Source organism: Mytilus californianus, unplaced genomic scaffold (genome assembly GCF_021869535.1).
Source record: "Mytilus californianus isolate M0D057914Y unplaced genomic scaffold, xbMytCali1.0.p SCAF_2, whole genome shotgun sequence".
Lineage (NCBI taxonomy): Eukaryota > Metazoa > Mollusca > Bivalvia > Mytilida > Mytilidae > Mytilus > Mytilus californianus.
In genome coordinates, this window is record NW_026262668.1 from 28,558,400 (window position 1) to 28,572,866 (window position 14,467).

The following is a 14,467-nucleotide window of genomic DNA, read 5'->3' on the forward strand; positions in this document are numbered from 1 at the left end:
AAAAATAACAAAAGACGTTTTTAAATAAGATTTCCAATTGAATAAATATAGAAGGGATTACACACAGGTAATAAAAATAGTTTCTAAAACATTTGTTTCCTTTAAACACACACCTGAATAAACTAAAACACTGATTTTGCAAAGTACTGACATCTTATATGTAAATATACTAAACTATAGCTATGTCATACTACATTTTCTGCATGTATATAATATTTTAACTAGAGGCTCTAAAGAGCCTGTGTCGCTCACCTTGGTCAGTATGTGCATATTAAACAAAGGACACAGATGGATTCATGACAAAATTGTGTTTTGGTGATGGTGATGTGTTTGTAGATCTTACTTTACTGAACATTCTTGCTGCTTACAATTATCTCTATCTATAATGATCTTGGCCCAGTAGTTACAGTGGAAAATATTTTGTAAAAATTTACAAAAATTTATGAAAATTATAAAAAATTGACTATAAAGGGCAATAACTCCTTAAGGGGTCAATTGACAATTTTGATCATGTTGACTTATTTGTAGATCTTACTTTGCTGTACATTATTGCTGTTTACAGTTTATCTCTATCTATAATAATATTCAAGATAATAACCAAATGCAGCAAAATTTTCCTAAAATTACCAATTCAGGGGCATCAACCCAACAACGTGTTGCCTGATTGGTCTGAAAATTTCAGGGCAGATAGATCTTGACCTAATGAACAATTTTATTCTTGTCAGATTTGCTCTAAATGCTTTGGTTTCAGAGATATGAGCCAAAAACTGCATTTTACCCTATGAACTATTTTTTAGCCATGTCGGCCATCTTGGTTCGCAGGCGGGTCATCGGACACATTTTTTAAACTAGATACCCTAATGATGATTGTGGACAAGTTTGGTTAAATTTGTCTTAGTAGTTTCAGAGGAGAAGATTTTTGTAAAAGATTACAAAAATTTACGAAAAATGGTTAAAAATTGACTATAAAGGGCAATAACTCCTTAAGGGGTCAACTGACCATTTTGGTCATGTTGACTTATTTGTAGATCTTACTTTGCTGAACATTATTGCTGTTTACAGTTTATCTCTTTCTATAATAATATTCAAGACAATAACCAAAAACGGCAAAATTTCCTTAAAATTACCAATTCAGGGGCAGCAACCCAACAACGGGTTTTCAGATTCATCTGAAAATTTCAGGGCAGATAGATCTTGACCTGATAAACAATTTTACCCCATGTCAGATTTGCTCTAAATGCTTTGGTTTCAGAGATATAAGCCAAAATCTACATTTTACCCCTATGTTCTATTTTTAGCCATGGCGGCCATCTTGGTTAGTTGGCCGGGTCACCGGACACATTTTTTAAACTAAATACCCTATTGATGATTGTGGACAAGTTTGGTCAAATTTGGCCCAGTAGTTTCAGAGGAGAAGATTTTTGTAAAAGTTTACGGACAACGGACGACGGACGACGGACGACAAGTGATGAGAAAAGCTCACTTGGCCCTTTGGGCCAGGTGAGCTAAAAATGTAATTGTTAGTGGAGACCTTAATCCACTATGCTTGGCACTGTGAAGATTGTGTTATCGGACTATTGAATGAAATCAATAGTCACGCCACCTTGAGATCTCTTTCTCAACTTTGGGCCCTAAGTTGAGAAAGAGGTGTTGATGTGGCGTACCTGACCCACTGCTGAATGAAAGCTTGTTTAGTGTATCTATACTCTAGCCTAGTTTCCCAGCTGATCTCTGTATACAATAGGGAAAAGCTGGGAAACTAGGCTCGAGTATAGATACACTAAACAAGCTTTCCTTCAGGAGTGTGTCAGGGCTAAGAAACAGGTAGTAAAAGATCTTCGTTTTGCTGAAACTTTTCTTAGAATTGTTTTTCTCTTTTTCAACCAACAAATATGGTAAAATATTTATGTACAAAAAAAAATGAACGAATAACAAATATGTAACACATAAACAAACGACAACCACTGAATTACAGGCTCCTGACTTGGGACAGGCACATACATACAGAATGTGGCGGGGTTAAACATGTTAGCAGGATCCCAACCCTCCCCCTAATCCTGGGTCAGTGGTGCAACAGGACACTACAAGAACTGTACAAAACAATAAACAAATAACGCATATAATCAACAGCAACAACCACTCAATTACAGGCTCCTGACTTGGGACAGGCACATATAGAATGTGGCGGGGTTAAACATGTTAGCGGGATCCCAACCCTCCCTCTAACCTGGAACAGTGGTGTAACAGTATATAGTATGTAAGGTTATATCCCCAATGAGTTATGTAGCTACTGACTCTTAGTACTCAATAAACTAGTTTAACTCCACCATATGTTTATGTGCCTGTAACAAGACTGGATCCTTGTCAGAGAAATGGTTGTTTCTTAATACCTTTTGTCCCGTAGGGAATATGATAATGATGACATGTCTTTTATGATACCTGTTAACTTTATTACTTTTCTATCCTCAGGAACATAAATTGCTTGATATATTGTTCAGACATGTGTCTAATAGCTGAAACTAGATGTGTCGGAACGACACGAATGGCCCCGTCTCAAAAAGTTTTGAAATCTGCAATTTCAACAACACATGTGGACACAAACATGCATGGATAGTATCCAGCTCTCAAGACCAATACTAGTTTGATGAAAAATTTCCTTGATCAATGAGTAGTTAAATTTCAAACTATCAGCAAACAGGAAGCGGATGTACTGAAGATTTGTTGAATGACATGAAAATCAGCATATCAGAACAAAACATTAACTTGATCTGTAACTCATTCTGGAAGACTCACATATCAAAAATCAGCGCAAAATCTGAAGGTGTATAGAAAAAAAGTCTGTATAACTGTGATTTTCATCAATTTTGAAGTCAAAGTCCAAAACGTGTAATTACGGCAAAAATCAGCAGAGCAGAACGAAACTTAAACTTGATCTGTAACACATCATGGTTAACTCACATACCAAAAATCAACCCAATATCTGAAGGTGTATAGAAAAAAATCTGTATAACTGTGATTTTCAACGATTTATCAAAGTCCAAAGCCCATAATTTTGGCAAAAATTAGCAGAACTAACAAAACTTAAACTTGATCTGTAACTGATCATGGTTAACTTACATACCAAAAATCAGCCCAATATCTGAAGGCGTTTAGAAAAAAGTCTGTTTAACTGTGATTTTCAACAATTTATCAAAGTCCAAAGCCTGCAATTTCGGCAAAAGTTAGTAGAGCGGAACAAAACTTAAACTTGATCTGTAACTCATCATGGTTAACTTACATACCAAAAATCAGCCCAATATCTGAAGGCGTTTAGAAAAAAATTCTGTATAATTGTGATTTTCAACACTTTATCAAAGTCCAAAGCCCGTAATTTCGCCAAAGATTAGCAGAGCGGAACCAAACTTAAACTTGATCAGTAACTCATCATGGTTAGCTCACATACCCAAAAACAGTCCAATATCAGAATGCGTTTAGAAAAAAAAGTCTGTATAACTGTGATTTTCAACAACTTATCAGAGTTCAAAGCCCGTAATTTCGGCAAATATTAGCAGAGCGGAACGAAACTTAAACTTGATCTGTAACTCATCATGGTTAACTTACATACCAAAAATCAGTCCAATATCTGAAGGCTTGTAGAAAAAAGTCTGTATAACTGTGATTTTCAACAATTTGTCAAGTCCAAAGCCCGTTATTTCGGCAAAAATTAGCAGAGCAGATCCAAACTTAAACTTGATCAGTAACTCATCATGGTTAACTCACATACCAAAAATCAGCCCGGTATTTGAAGGCGTTTAGAAAAAAAGTCCGTATAACTGTGATTTTCAACAATTTATCAAAGTCCAAAGCCCATAATTTCGGCAAAAATAAGCAGAGCAAAACGAAACTTAATCTTGATCTGTAACTCATCATGGTTAACTTACATACCAAAAATCAGCCCAATATCTGAAGGTGTTTAGAAAAAAATCCGTATAACTGTGATTTTCAACAATTTATCACAGTCCAAAGCCTGTAATTTCGGCAAAAATTAGCAGAGCGGAACGAAACTTAAACTTGATCTGTAATTCATCATGTTTAACTCACATACCAAAAATCAGCCCAATATCTGAAGGCGTTTAGAAAAAAAGTCCGTATAATGGTTTGTTGCGGAATGACAGAATGACGGACAAGGGTAAAACTATATGGCCCCGACAACTTTGTTGCGGGGCCATAAGCAAAAATTAGCAGAGCGGAACGAAACTTAAACTTGATCTGTAACTCATCATGGTTAACTCACATACCAAAAATCAGCCCAATATCTGAAGGGGTTTAGAAAAAAAGTCTGTATAATGGTTTGTTGCGGAATGATGGAATGACGGTATGACGGACAAGGGTAAAACTATATGGCCCCGACAACTTTGTTGCGGGGCCATAAAAACATTTCTGTGTTGTTGGGTGCTGTCTCAATCACATATTCCCCACACTTATTCTTATACAGTTCAATTAGATTTTTCAAAGATTTTATTTCTTGCAATTTATCAATTATTTGAAAATGAATTACTTCTAGCTACATGTTTATCATCTGACCAGAGAGAAATACGAATTTTCAAAGGTGACATTCTATTCTTTTTTCAAAACAGGATTGGTTCAGACTGGCTTCTTTCAAAAAAAAAAAGGGTGCAAAGTGATTTTCTTAATTGTATTGCCAACATGTATCCTATCCTTCAAAGCATAAAGAGGGATCGTTGTCCAGGGTTTTCCAATCATCATTTCTTTAAAGTATTGAAAAAATTTTCTCCGAACAATCATAGAAATTTACAATTTCAATTCCACTTAATTTCACTTAACACAACAGTTTTTAAAGAAGATAAAACTGTCAAAGTTTAGAGACACACAGATAGGACTATAAGTGATCCCAATAGGTCTCACTGTTCCTTTCGGCCAGGTGAGCTAAAAAAATAAAATAAAAGGGGGGGGGGGGGGGGGGGGTTATATCTTTTTTAAATACTTTATCCCATCCATCCCTTTTTTATATCAAGATTTAAAACTATGTCATTTATCTTTAAGGACTTCAAAGAATTTGTACAACAACATTATATGAATAACTTTCATATAACCTACTTACCTGAATAAACAGCTGATAAAATATGTAAAATCTATTTATAAACTTTGTTAACGTTCCTGTTCAGTACCTGTAAAAGACAAAAAAGCTTAAAAACAAAAATACCAATTAAATAAATGTAGTAGTGTTTACACACAGGCAATAAAATAGTTTCTATAACATATGTTTCCTCTAAACATACAAATAATTAGCCAAAAATTCTGATTTTGCTAAGTATGAACACATAATATGTAAATATACTTAATCATTGTGATGTAAAGTTACATTTTCTGCATGTATATAATATTTATAAACTGTAAATGTTAGTGGAGACCTATATCCACTATGCTTGGCACTGCATAGATAGTGTTATCGGACTATTGAATGAAAATCAATAGTCATGCCACCTGAATAACTCTTTCTTCACTTAGGGCCCAAGTGAAGAAAGAGTTATTGATGTGGCATACCTGACCCAGTGCTGAATGCATGCCAGTTCTGTAAAGCTATACTCTAGCCTGGATTTCCCAGCTGCTCCCTGTAGACAATTGGGAGCAGCTGGGAAAAAAAGGCTAGAGTGTAGCTCTTCACTGAACTGGCATTCATTCAGCAGTGGGTCAGGTCTAAGAAACAGGTGGTACAAGATCTTCGTTTTGTCATATTCTTTGTATGTTTTTTTTGTTCTACCAACATATATGCTGAAGTTATACGATGGTTACAGAATTATTATTACTCTCTTAATTATACATAAATTCATGATTTTTACATGGAAATAATGGATCTGGAGGAAAAACTGAATTGTTTATAGACTGACAGTTTCTGACATTAATTTATAGCTCTAATTTAGCAGCAACAAAGAACATTATAAATAGAATATTGATGTAAGATTGTACAAAGCAGCACAATCACATTCTAAAAATATCCTAAAGCTGCTCACAAAAATAACTTAATATAAACATGTATTTTAAAATAATCAATCCTTTCAAAACATAAAGAGGACTTGTTGTCCAGGATTTTCCAACCTCCTTTTAATAGTGGTTCCATATTTTGAACAAGTTTTTTTTTAACAAGATTAACATAATAACGTCCTTTTTCATCAAGGATTTAATCAAATGTGTACAACAATACTATGTATAACATTCATATCACCTACTTACCAGAATAAACATTTTATAAAATATATAAATATAAAAATCTATTTATAAACTTTATTTGTTGTCGTTCCTGTTTAAATACCTGTCATGCCTGTAAAAGATAAAGAAAAAAGATGATTTTAAACAAAATACCAATTGAAAAAATACAGTAGTGATTACATGAAGGTGATAAAATAGTTTCTAAAAATATATGTTTCCTTTAAACATAAAAATAATTAGCCTAAAACACAGATTTTGCAAAGTATTAACACCTTATATGTAAATACACTAAACTATAGCTATGTAAAACTACATTTTCTGCATGTATATAATATTTAGAAACTGTAAATGTTAGTGGAGACCTATATCCACTATGTTTGGCACTGCGGATGTAGTGTTATCGGACTATTGAATGATGTTGAAAGAAAGTCAATGGTCACGCCGCCTTAATATCTTTGTCTTCACTTTGGGATCGAAGTGGAGAAAGGGGTACTGATGCGGGGTACCTGACCTACTGCTGAATGAATACTTGTTCAGTGTATGTATACTCTAGCCTGATTTCCCAGTTGATCTCTGTATACAGCAGGGAAAAGCTGGGAAACCAGACTAGAGAATAGATGTACTGAACCAGCATACATTCAGGAGTGTGTCAGGGCTAAGAAACAGGTGGTACAAGATCTTCGTTTTGCTGAATTTTTATTTAATTTATTCATTTTCAACCGACAATCAACCAAATATGGTTAAGTTGTACAATTGTTCACAGAAATGTTTTTACTCTCTTTACTGTATATATATTAAGAACTCTCACTGTAATACTGATTATAATTAAATCAAGAAGTTTGAATATATTCTTCATTTTTTTTAAATAGAAGTCATATGCATTGAAACTGGGTAAACAAGAGTGCACATGCTGAAATGTCTTGCCTGCTTTACTGACCATTGCTTTTATGTTGATTTTGAATGTCCTAGATATAAAGCTTTACTACAAGTATCAAATAAACTTAAAATAATCAAAGAAAATGAGGTTGAGGTCAGATAAACCAAACCGGAAATACATGTACACCTTACAATCATTCCATACACCAAATATAGTTGACCTATTGCTTTTAGTTTCTTAGAAACAAACTTGACCAGGAAAACTTAACATTGACCAATCAATCATGAAAATGAGGTCAAGGTCAGATGAACCATGCCAGACAGACATGTACACCTTACAATCTATCTATGCATTAAATATACTTGACATATTGCTTATAGTATCTAAGAAACAAGCTTAACCATGAAAACTTAACATTGACCAATGAACCAAGAAAATGAGGTCAAATTCAGATGATACCTGCCAGACAGACATATACACCTTACAATTATTCAATACACCAAATATAGTTGACCTATTGCTTATAGTTTAAGAAAAACAGACCAAAACATAAAAACTTAACACTGAGCAATGAACTGTGAAAATGAGGTCAAGTTCAACTAAAACCTGTTAGACTGACATGTACATCGTAAAATATTTCCATACACCAAATATAGTTGACCTATTGCATATAGTACGGTATTAGAAAAAAAGACCAAAGCACAAAAACTAAACTTTAAATACTGAACCATGAAAATGAGGCCATGGTCAGATGACACCTGCCAGTTGGACATGTACACCTTACAATAATTCCATACACCAAATATAGTAGACCTATTGCTTAAAGTATCTAAGATATGGACTTGACCATGAAAACTTAACCTTGGTCACTGATCCATGAAATGAGGTCAAGGTCAGATGAAAACTGTCTGACAGGCACGAGGACCTTGTAAGGTACACACATACTAAATATATTTATCCTATTACTCATAATAAGAGAGAAATTAACATTAAAAAAAATCTTAACTTTTTTTTCAAGTAGTCAAGGACAATGGACATATGACAGACAGAAACTTGATAACATATGGCATCTATATACAAAGTATGAAGCATCCTGGTCTTTCACCTTTTAAAATATAAAGCTTTTAAGTAGTAAGTTAACGTCGCAGCTACCAGATCACTATCCCTATGTGGAGCAAAACTAATTGTTAAACAGACAGTTGCTGACATTTACATAAAGCCTTTATTTAGGTCCCATGCATGCTATGTTGAAGTAAGATTGTACAAAGCATACTGTTTGTTACTTTTTAGAAATATCAATACAGGCTGCCTACAAAAATTACTTATGTACATGTATTATAAATATAACTAGAATTGCTATTGCAAGCAATAGCAGATGTTTCCTCCGCCAATTGCCATTAAGCAGCAGCGATTTTGAAAATTTGAAACAGTAAATGCACATATATGCATGGCTATACATCTTTCTGTAACTTTTCAGAACATTTAGAGCATTTTGAAATTTGTTACATTTTTTGCCGTTTCCATGGCAATGTCAGCCATTTTGAAAATTCTTAGGTCAAAGAGCACATCTACACATGCCAGTTTACATGTCTGTAAACTTTCACTAAGATTGGAGCCTTTTAAAATTTTGGACATTTTTGCTGTTTCCATTTTTAAAATCGAAAGACACATGCCACACTGACTGATGACATGTTGCATATGAATGATCTTTCATTGGGTGTGATCTTATATTCTTTTAAAGAAAATGCTCCTTTAATGTGTTTTCCCATAGGGTCAATGTTAAACTTTTGCCCTGTTTCCATGGCAATGACAGCCATTTTGGAATTTCTAAAAAGTTTTCAACAAAACTAAAATTGTTTACTGAAAATATTTTCTTTTGTAACTTTTTAAGCCAAAAAAACTGTTTTCTATATTCAAAATTTACATATAGCCATATTGATGTATGATACTTTTTCCCTCACTTTTGGACGGTTTATAATATATAACAAGAGGCTCTCAAGAGCCTGAATCGCTCACCTGTAATTTTTTGCTTAAATCTTTCATCAATGATTATGTTTGCTTTTTAATATATATTAATGAGTGGCTTAAAAATTCCATTGAGATGTTCTTTGTATCTGTCATATTTTCTTCAAAAGCAAAGAAATACATTTTACCCATATGTTCCATTTTAGCCATAGTGGCTATGTTTCTTGATGTACAAGAAAATAAAATACAAAATTTATACTAGATACTCTGAAACTCATTCAGCCCAAGTTTGGCTGAAATTGATTCAGCAGTTTCAAAGGAGAAGATTTTATAAAGTTAGAAAACTAGATGAACAAATTGTGAATAAACTGTTATCACAGAGATATGTCTCGCCTTTTTGTAATTTTGATAATGCAAATGTTGAAATTAAAATAGAAATACTTTAACATGTAAGTTATGCAAATATTCAAAGTCGATGAACCATGACTGAAGGTACATGGCTAAACAATCTCCATGAAATGAGATATGCCAATGCTAATACAACTGCATACCAAATACCATTGACTTATTATAAGTCGTTCCCTTTAAACAAACCTAAACACAAACATTAACTTGTAAACTATGTAAAAGTTTCAAAGTCAATGAACCATGATCAGGGGTAGGGCTATATAATCTCCATGGAAACGATACTTGCAAATGCCAATAAATTTGCACTGACTTAACATTAGCAGTTCATCTTAAACTGATCTAATCACAAACTAATACATGTAAACTAAGCAAAAGTTTCAAAGTAAATAGACCATGACTGAGGGGGCGGGGCCAAATATTCTCCATGGAAATGAGATGTGTTAATGCTTATACAACTGAACACCAATTAGCATGGGCCTACCACTAATGGTTCCCCTTGAACTAACCTAATCACAAACTAATACATGTTAACTAAGCAAAAATTTCAAAGTCTATAGACCATGACTAAGGGGGCGGAGCCAAATAATCTCCATGGAAATGAGATATGCCAATGCTTATACAACTGCATACCAAATATCATTGACCTACCATTAGTGGTTCCCCATAAATTGACCTAGTCACAAACTAATACATGTAAACTATGAAAAGTTTCAAAGTCAATAGACCTTGACTGAGGGGGCGGGGCCAAATAATCTCCATGGTAATGAGATGTGCCAATGCTAATACAACTGCATACCAAATATCATTGACCTACCACTAGTGGATCACCATGAACTAGACCTAATCACAAACTAATACATTGTTGATGCCGCCGCCGTCACCGACGCCGGAAACAGCATATGTCTCGCTTTTTTACTCTGTCAAGGCGAGACAAAAATTGTCTTTAAGGGGCAATACCTCCTTAAAGACACATTTGACAATTTTGGTCATATTAACTTATTTGTAGATTTTACTTTGCTGAACATATTTGCTGTTTACAGTTTATCTTTATAATTAATACTATTCAAGATAATAACCAAAAACTGCAAAATTTCCTTAACATAATTACCCCCATGTTCTATTTTTAGCTATGGTGGCCATGTTGTTTGATGAAACAGAAAATAAAACACAAACTTTATTCTAGATACCCTAAGGATCATTCAGCTTGGTTGGAATTGGTTCAGTGGTTTTAGAGAAGAAGATGTAAAATTGTCCTTAAAGGGCAATAACTCTTTAAGGGGTCAATTGACAATTTTGTTCATACAAAAGTTATTTGTAGATCTTACTTTGCTGAAGATATTTGCTCTTTACAGTTTATCTTTATCATTAATACTATTCAAGATAATAACCAAAAACTGCAAAATTTCCTTAAAATTACCAATTTAGTGGCAGCAACTCAACAATGGGTTATTAGATTCATCTGAAAATTTCAGGGCTGAGAGAACTTCACCTAATGAACACTTCTACCCCATATCAGATTTGCTCTAACTGCTTTGGTTTTTGAGATATAAGCCAAAAATGCATTTTACCCCTATGTTCTATTTTTAGGCATGGCGGCCATGTTTTTTGACGAAACAGAACATAAAAAAACACAAACTTTATTCAAGATACTTTAAGGATCATTCAGCTTAAGTTTGGTTGGAATTGGTTCAGTGGTTTCAGAGGAGAAGATTTTTTTAAAGTTAGAAAACATGATAAACAAATTGTGTAAAATTGTCCTTAAAGGGCAATAACTCTTTTAGGGGTCAATTGACAATATTGGTCATATAAAAAGTTATTTGTAGATCTTACTTTGCTGAAGATATTTGCTCTTTACAGTTTATCTTTATCATTAATACTATTCAAGATAATAACCAAAAACTGCAAAATTTCCTTAAAATTACCAATTTAGTGGCAGCAACTCAACAATGGATTATTAGATTCATCTGAAAATTTCAGGGCTGAGAGAACTTCACCTAATGAACACTTCTACCCCATATCAGATTTGCTCTAACTGCTTTGGTTTTTGAGATATAAGCCAAAAATGCATTTTACCCCTATGTTCTATTTTTAGGCATGGTGGCCATGTTTTTTGACAAAACAGAACATAAAACACAAACTTTATTCTAGATACTTTAAGGATCACTCAGCTTAAGTTTGGTTGGAATTGGTTCAGAGGTTTCAGAGGAGAAGATTTTTTTAAAGTTAGAAAACATGATAAACAAATTGTGTAAAATTGTCCTTAAAGGCAATAACTCTTTAAGGGGTCAATTGACAATTTTGGTCATATAAACTTATTTGTAGACCTTACTTTTCTGAACATATTTGTTGTTTACATTTTATCTTTATCATTAATACTATTCAAGATAATAACCAAAAACTGCAAAATGTCCTTAAAATTACCAATTTAGTGGCAGCAACCCAACAATGGGTTATTAGATTCATCTGAAAATTTCAGGGCTGATAGAACTTCACCTAATGAACACTTTCACCCCATGTCAGATTTGCTCTAACTGCTTTGGTTTTTGAGATATAAGCCAAAAATTCCATTTTACCTCTATGTTCTATTTTTAGCCATGGTGGCTATGTTTTTTTGACAAAACAGAAAATAAAACACAAACTTCATTCTAGATACCCTAAGGATCATTCAGCTTAAGTTTGGTTGGAATTGGTTCAGTGGTTTCAGAGGAGAAGACGTTTGAAATAGTTAACATCTGAAGGACGACGACAACGGACAACGACAACGACAGACGACGATGGACGCCAAGTGATGGCTAAAGCTCACAGTTCCTTCGGAACGGTGAGCTAAAAATAAGGAGATGTGGTATGATTGTCAATGAGATAACTATCCATAAGAGACCAAAGGACAAAGATGTGAACTGACAGTATTAACCCTATTTAAATTTCATTAAATAATAATAATAAATAAACATACATAAATAACTGAGCAATCCAAGATAAGCTATTAGTAACCTTCACAAATTTTGTAGAACAACCCTTTTTTGAAAATTTTGCTAGCACCTTTACCAAATTAATAGAATACAGCTACTTCTATCTTCTTAAAAAACATTAAAACTAAATGCATGTATCCACATTTGCCAAATAAACCCCCATCTTTAAATCTGGTACAAATAAATGAAAATTATTGTAGAACTAAAGAACTTAAGGTAGCAATACACAGTTAGGAAAAAAACTTAAAATTGACACTCATAATTTCTAACCATCTGTTTTCCCTTCCTTTTTAACAAATAAAACTTTAAACTTGTGTTATGCATGTGTATATTTATGGAAAGAGCATCTTCCATAGATTTTATTTCAAATAGTTATAATGGTGAAATATAATTCTTTTTGTTGTAACCATGGCAACAATCTGCATTTATTTGATACAAATAATGCAAAAAGGGGGGTGAACATGCCACAAAAGTCTCAAAATTTTGGTCCAAAGGAAAATTTTAATCCATTAGAGTGATACCTTTCCTGAAACCATACACATTTATCTATCAAAAGGTAAAAAAAAATCATATGCATTTCTGCTCGTTTTTTCATAAAATTGAATTGAAAAGATCAAGGGTCAAATCTTTGTTGAAAATACTACACTAATTTCTGGACCTATGGGCGGTACGGATGTGAAAATATGGACTGTCAAACAGACAAATGGCCTACAAAACATGCTAAAAACAATCTAAATGTACATATAAACCCACTTGGAAGGCTATATTATTCTTCAACTATCTAAAAATCAATTTTACTGTACAAAAACTTTCATATTTAAAAAATTCACCATGGCCAAAATGCGAAACTAAACTTCTAACTGTGTATTGCTACCTAAAGCCATCATTGCATAAATTTGCATGGTAAACATGGTAAAGGCAGTCTAGTGTTAAATACATCATTTTATGAACTTTTAAAACTAATAAATTGTTGACACAGAGATATGTCTAGCCTATCGGCATAAAATTCAGAAAAATACAATCTGATGGACAGCAACATAATGCTTATTAATTCAGTCACTGGACCATGATCTAGTGGACAGGGCCTGAAAATGGTCGACAAACTGAGATGTACAGACAGTCATGTAACTTTATAGAAAATATCGTTGTTTATTGTAAGTTGTTCCTATCAATATAACTTAAGCAGAAAAACTTAACATTGAAAACTGCTAATTAATTCAAAGTCACTGGACCATGGCAAAGGGGGCAGGGCCTCAAAACAGTCGTCAAACTGATATGAACTGATAGAAAAGCAACTTTATATCAAATATCAATGACCTATCACAAGTAGTTCCTATCAAACCAACTTAAGCAAAAAACTTAACAATTGTTGAACCCAGAGCCACAGCTGTCGTTGTTGTCGCCGGAAAAGCAATCCCTATGCCTCGCTTTCTGCGACTTTCGTCGCAGGCGAGACAAAAACAAATGAAGACTAGAGCCTGTGTTGCTCATCTAGGTCTGTGTGCATCTTAAAAAATGGTCACTCTCCAACATCTTAGGACTAAAATATCATTCATGACTAAAATCTCTTTTTTGTTGATCTTGTATTGCTGATAATTTTTTTCTGCTTACGGTTCCTCTTTTTTGTAATTTGTTTTTTCTTGTGTTCTATGTGGATCTGATGAGTCAAGCCTTTTTCAACACATTTTTATAGTTTGCTCTTATGTTTGCTGTCACTGGTTAAGGGAAGGGTTGATGCCGGCAAACATGTTCCACACGTGCCACATTCTGTATGTGACTGTCTAAAGTCAGGAACCTGTTATCAAAAAGTTGTCATTTGTTAATGTATATCATATTTGTCTTTAGTTCATTGTTTTGTACATAAATGAAAGCCATAAGGTGACCTATAGCTGCTAACATCTACCTCATTAGGTCTCTGGTGGATATTTGTCTCATTGGCAATCACATACCACATCTCCTTATTTTTATATTGACAAGGTTTAGTACTGCTTTAGGTAAGAAAACAAAGAGTAAATAATCTTCTGACACCTGTACTGGCTCA

At 33.6% G+C, this 14,467-nt stretch overlaps 1 protein-coding gene across 2 annotated transcripts in view; it reads right to left on the minus strand.

Annotated features, from left to right (window-relative positions):
• The window catches only part of LOC127729613 (anaphase-promoting complex subunit 5-like), a 31,723-nt gene extending 26,579 nt beyond the window's left edge, over positions 1-5,144 (minus strand). For both annotated transcript variants that reach the window (XM_052237459.1, XM_052237458.1), the window contains exon 1: positions 5,102-5,144. The gene's annotated coding sequence lies outside the window, so the exon portion shown is untranslated. The remainder of the gene's footprint in view (positions 1-5,101) is intronic.
• Between the last annotated feature and the right edge of the window lie 9,323 nt (positions 5,145-14,467).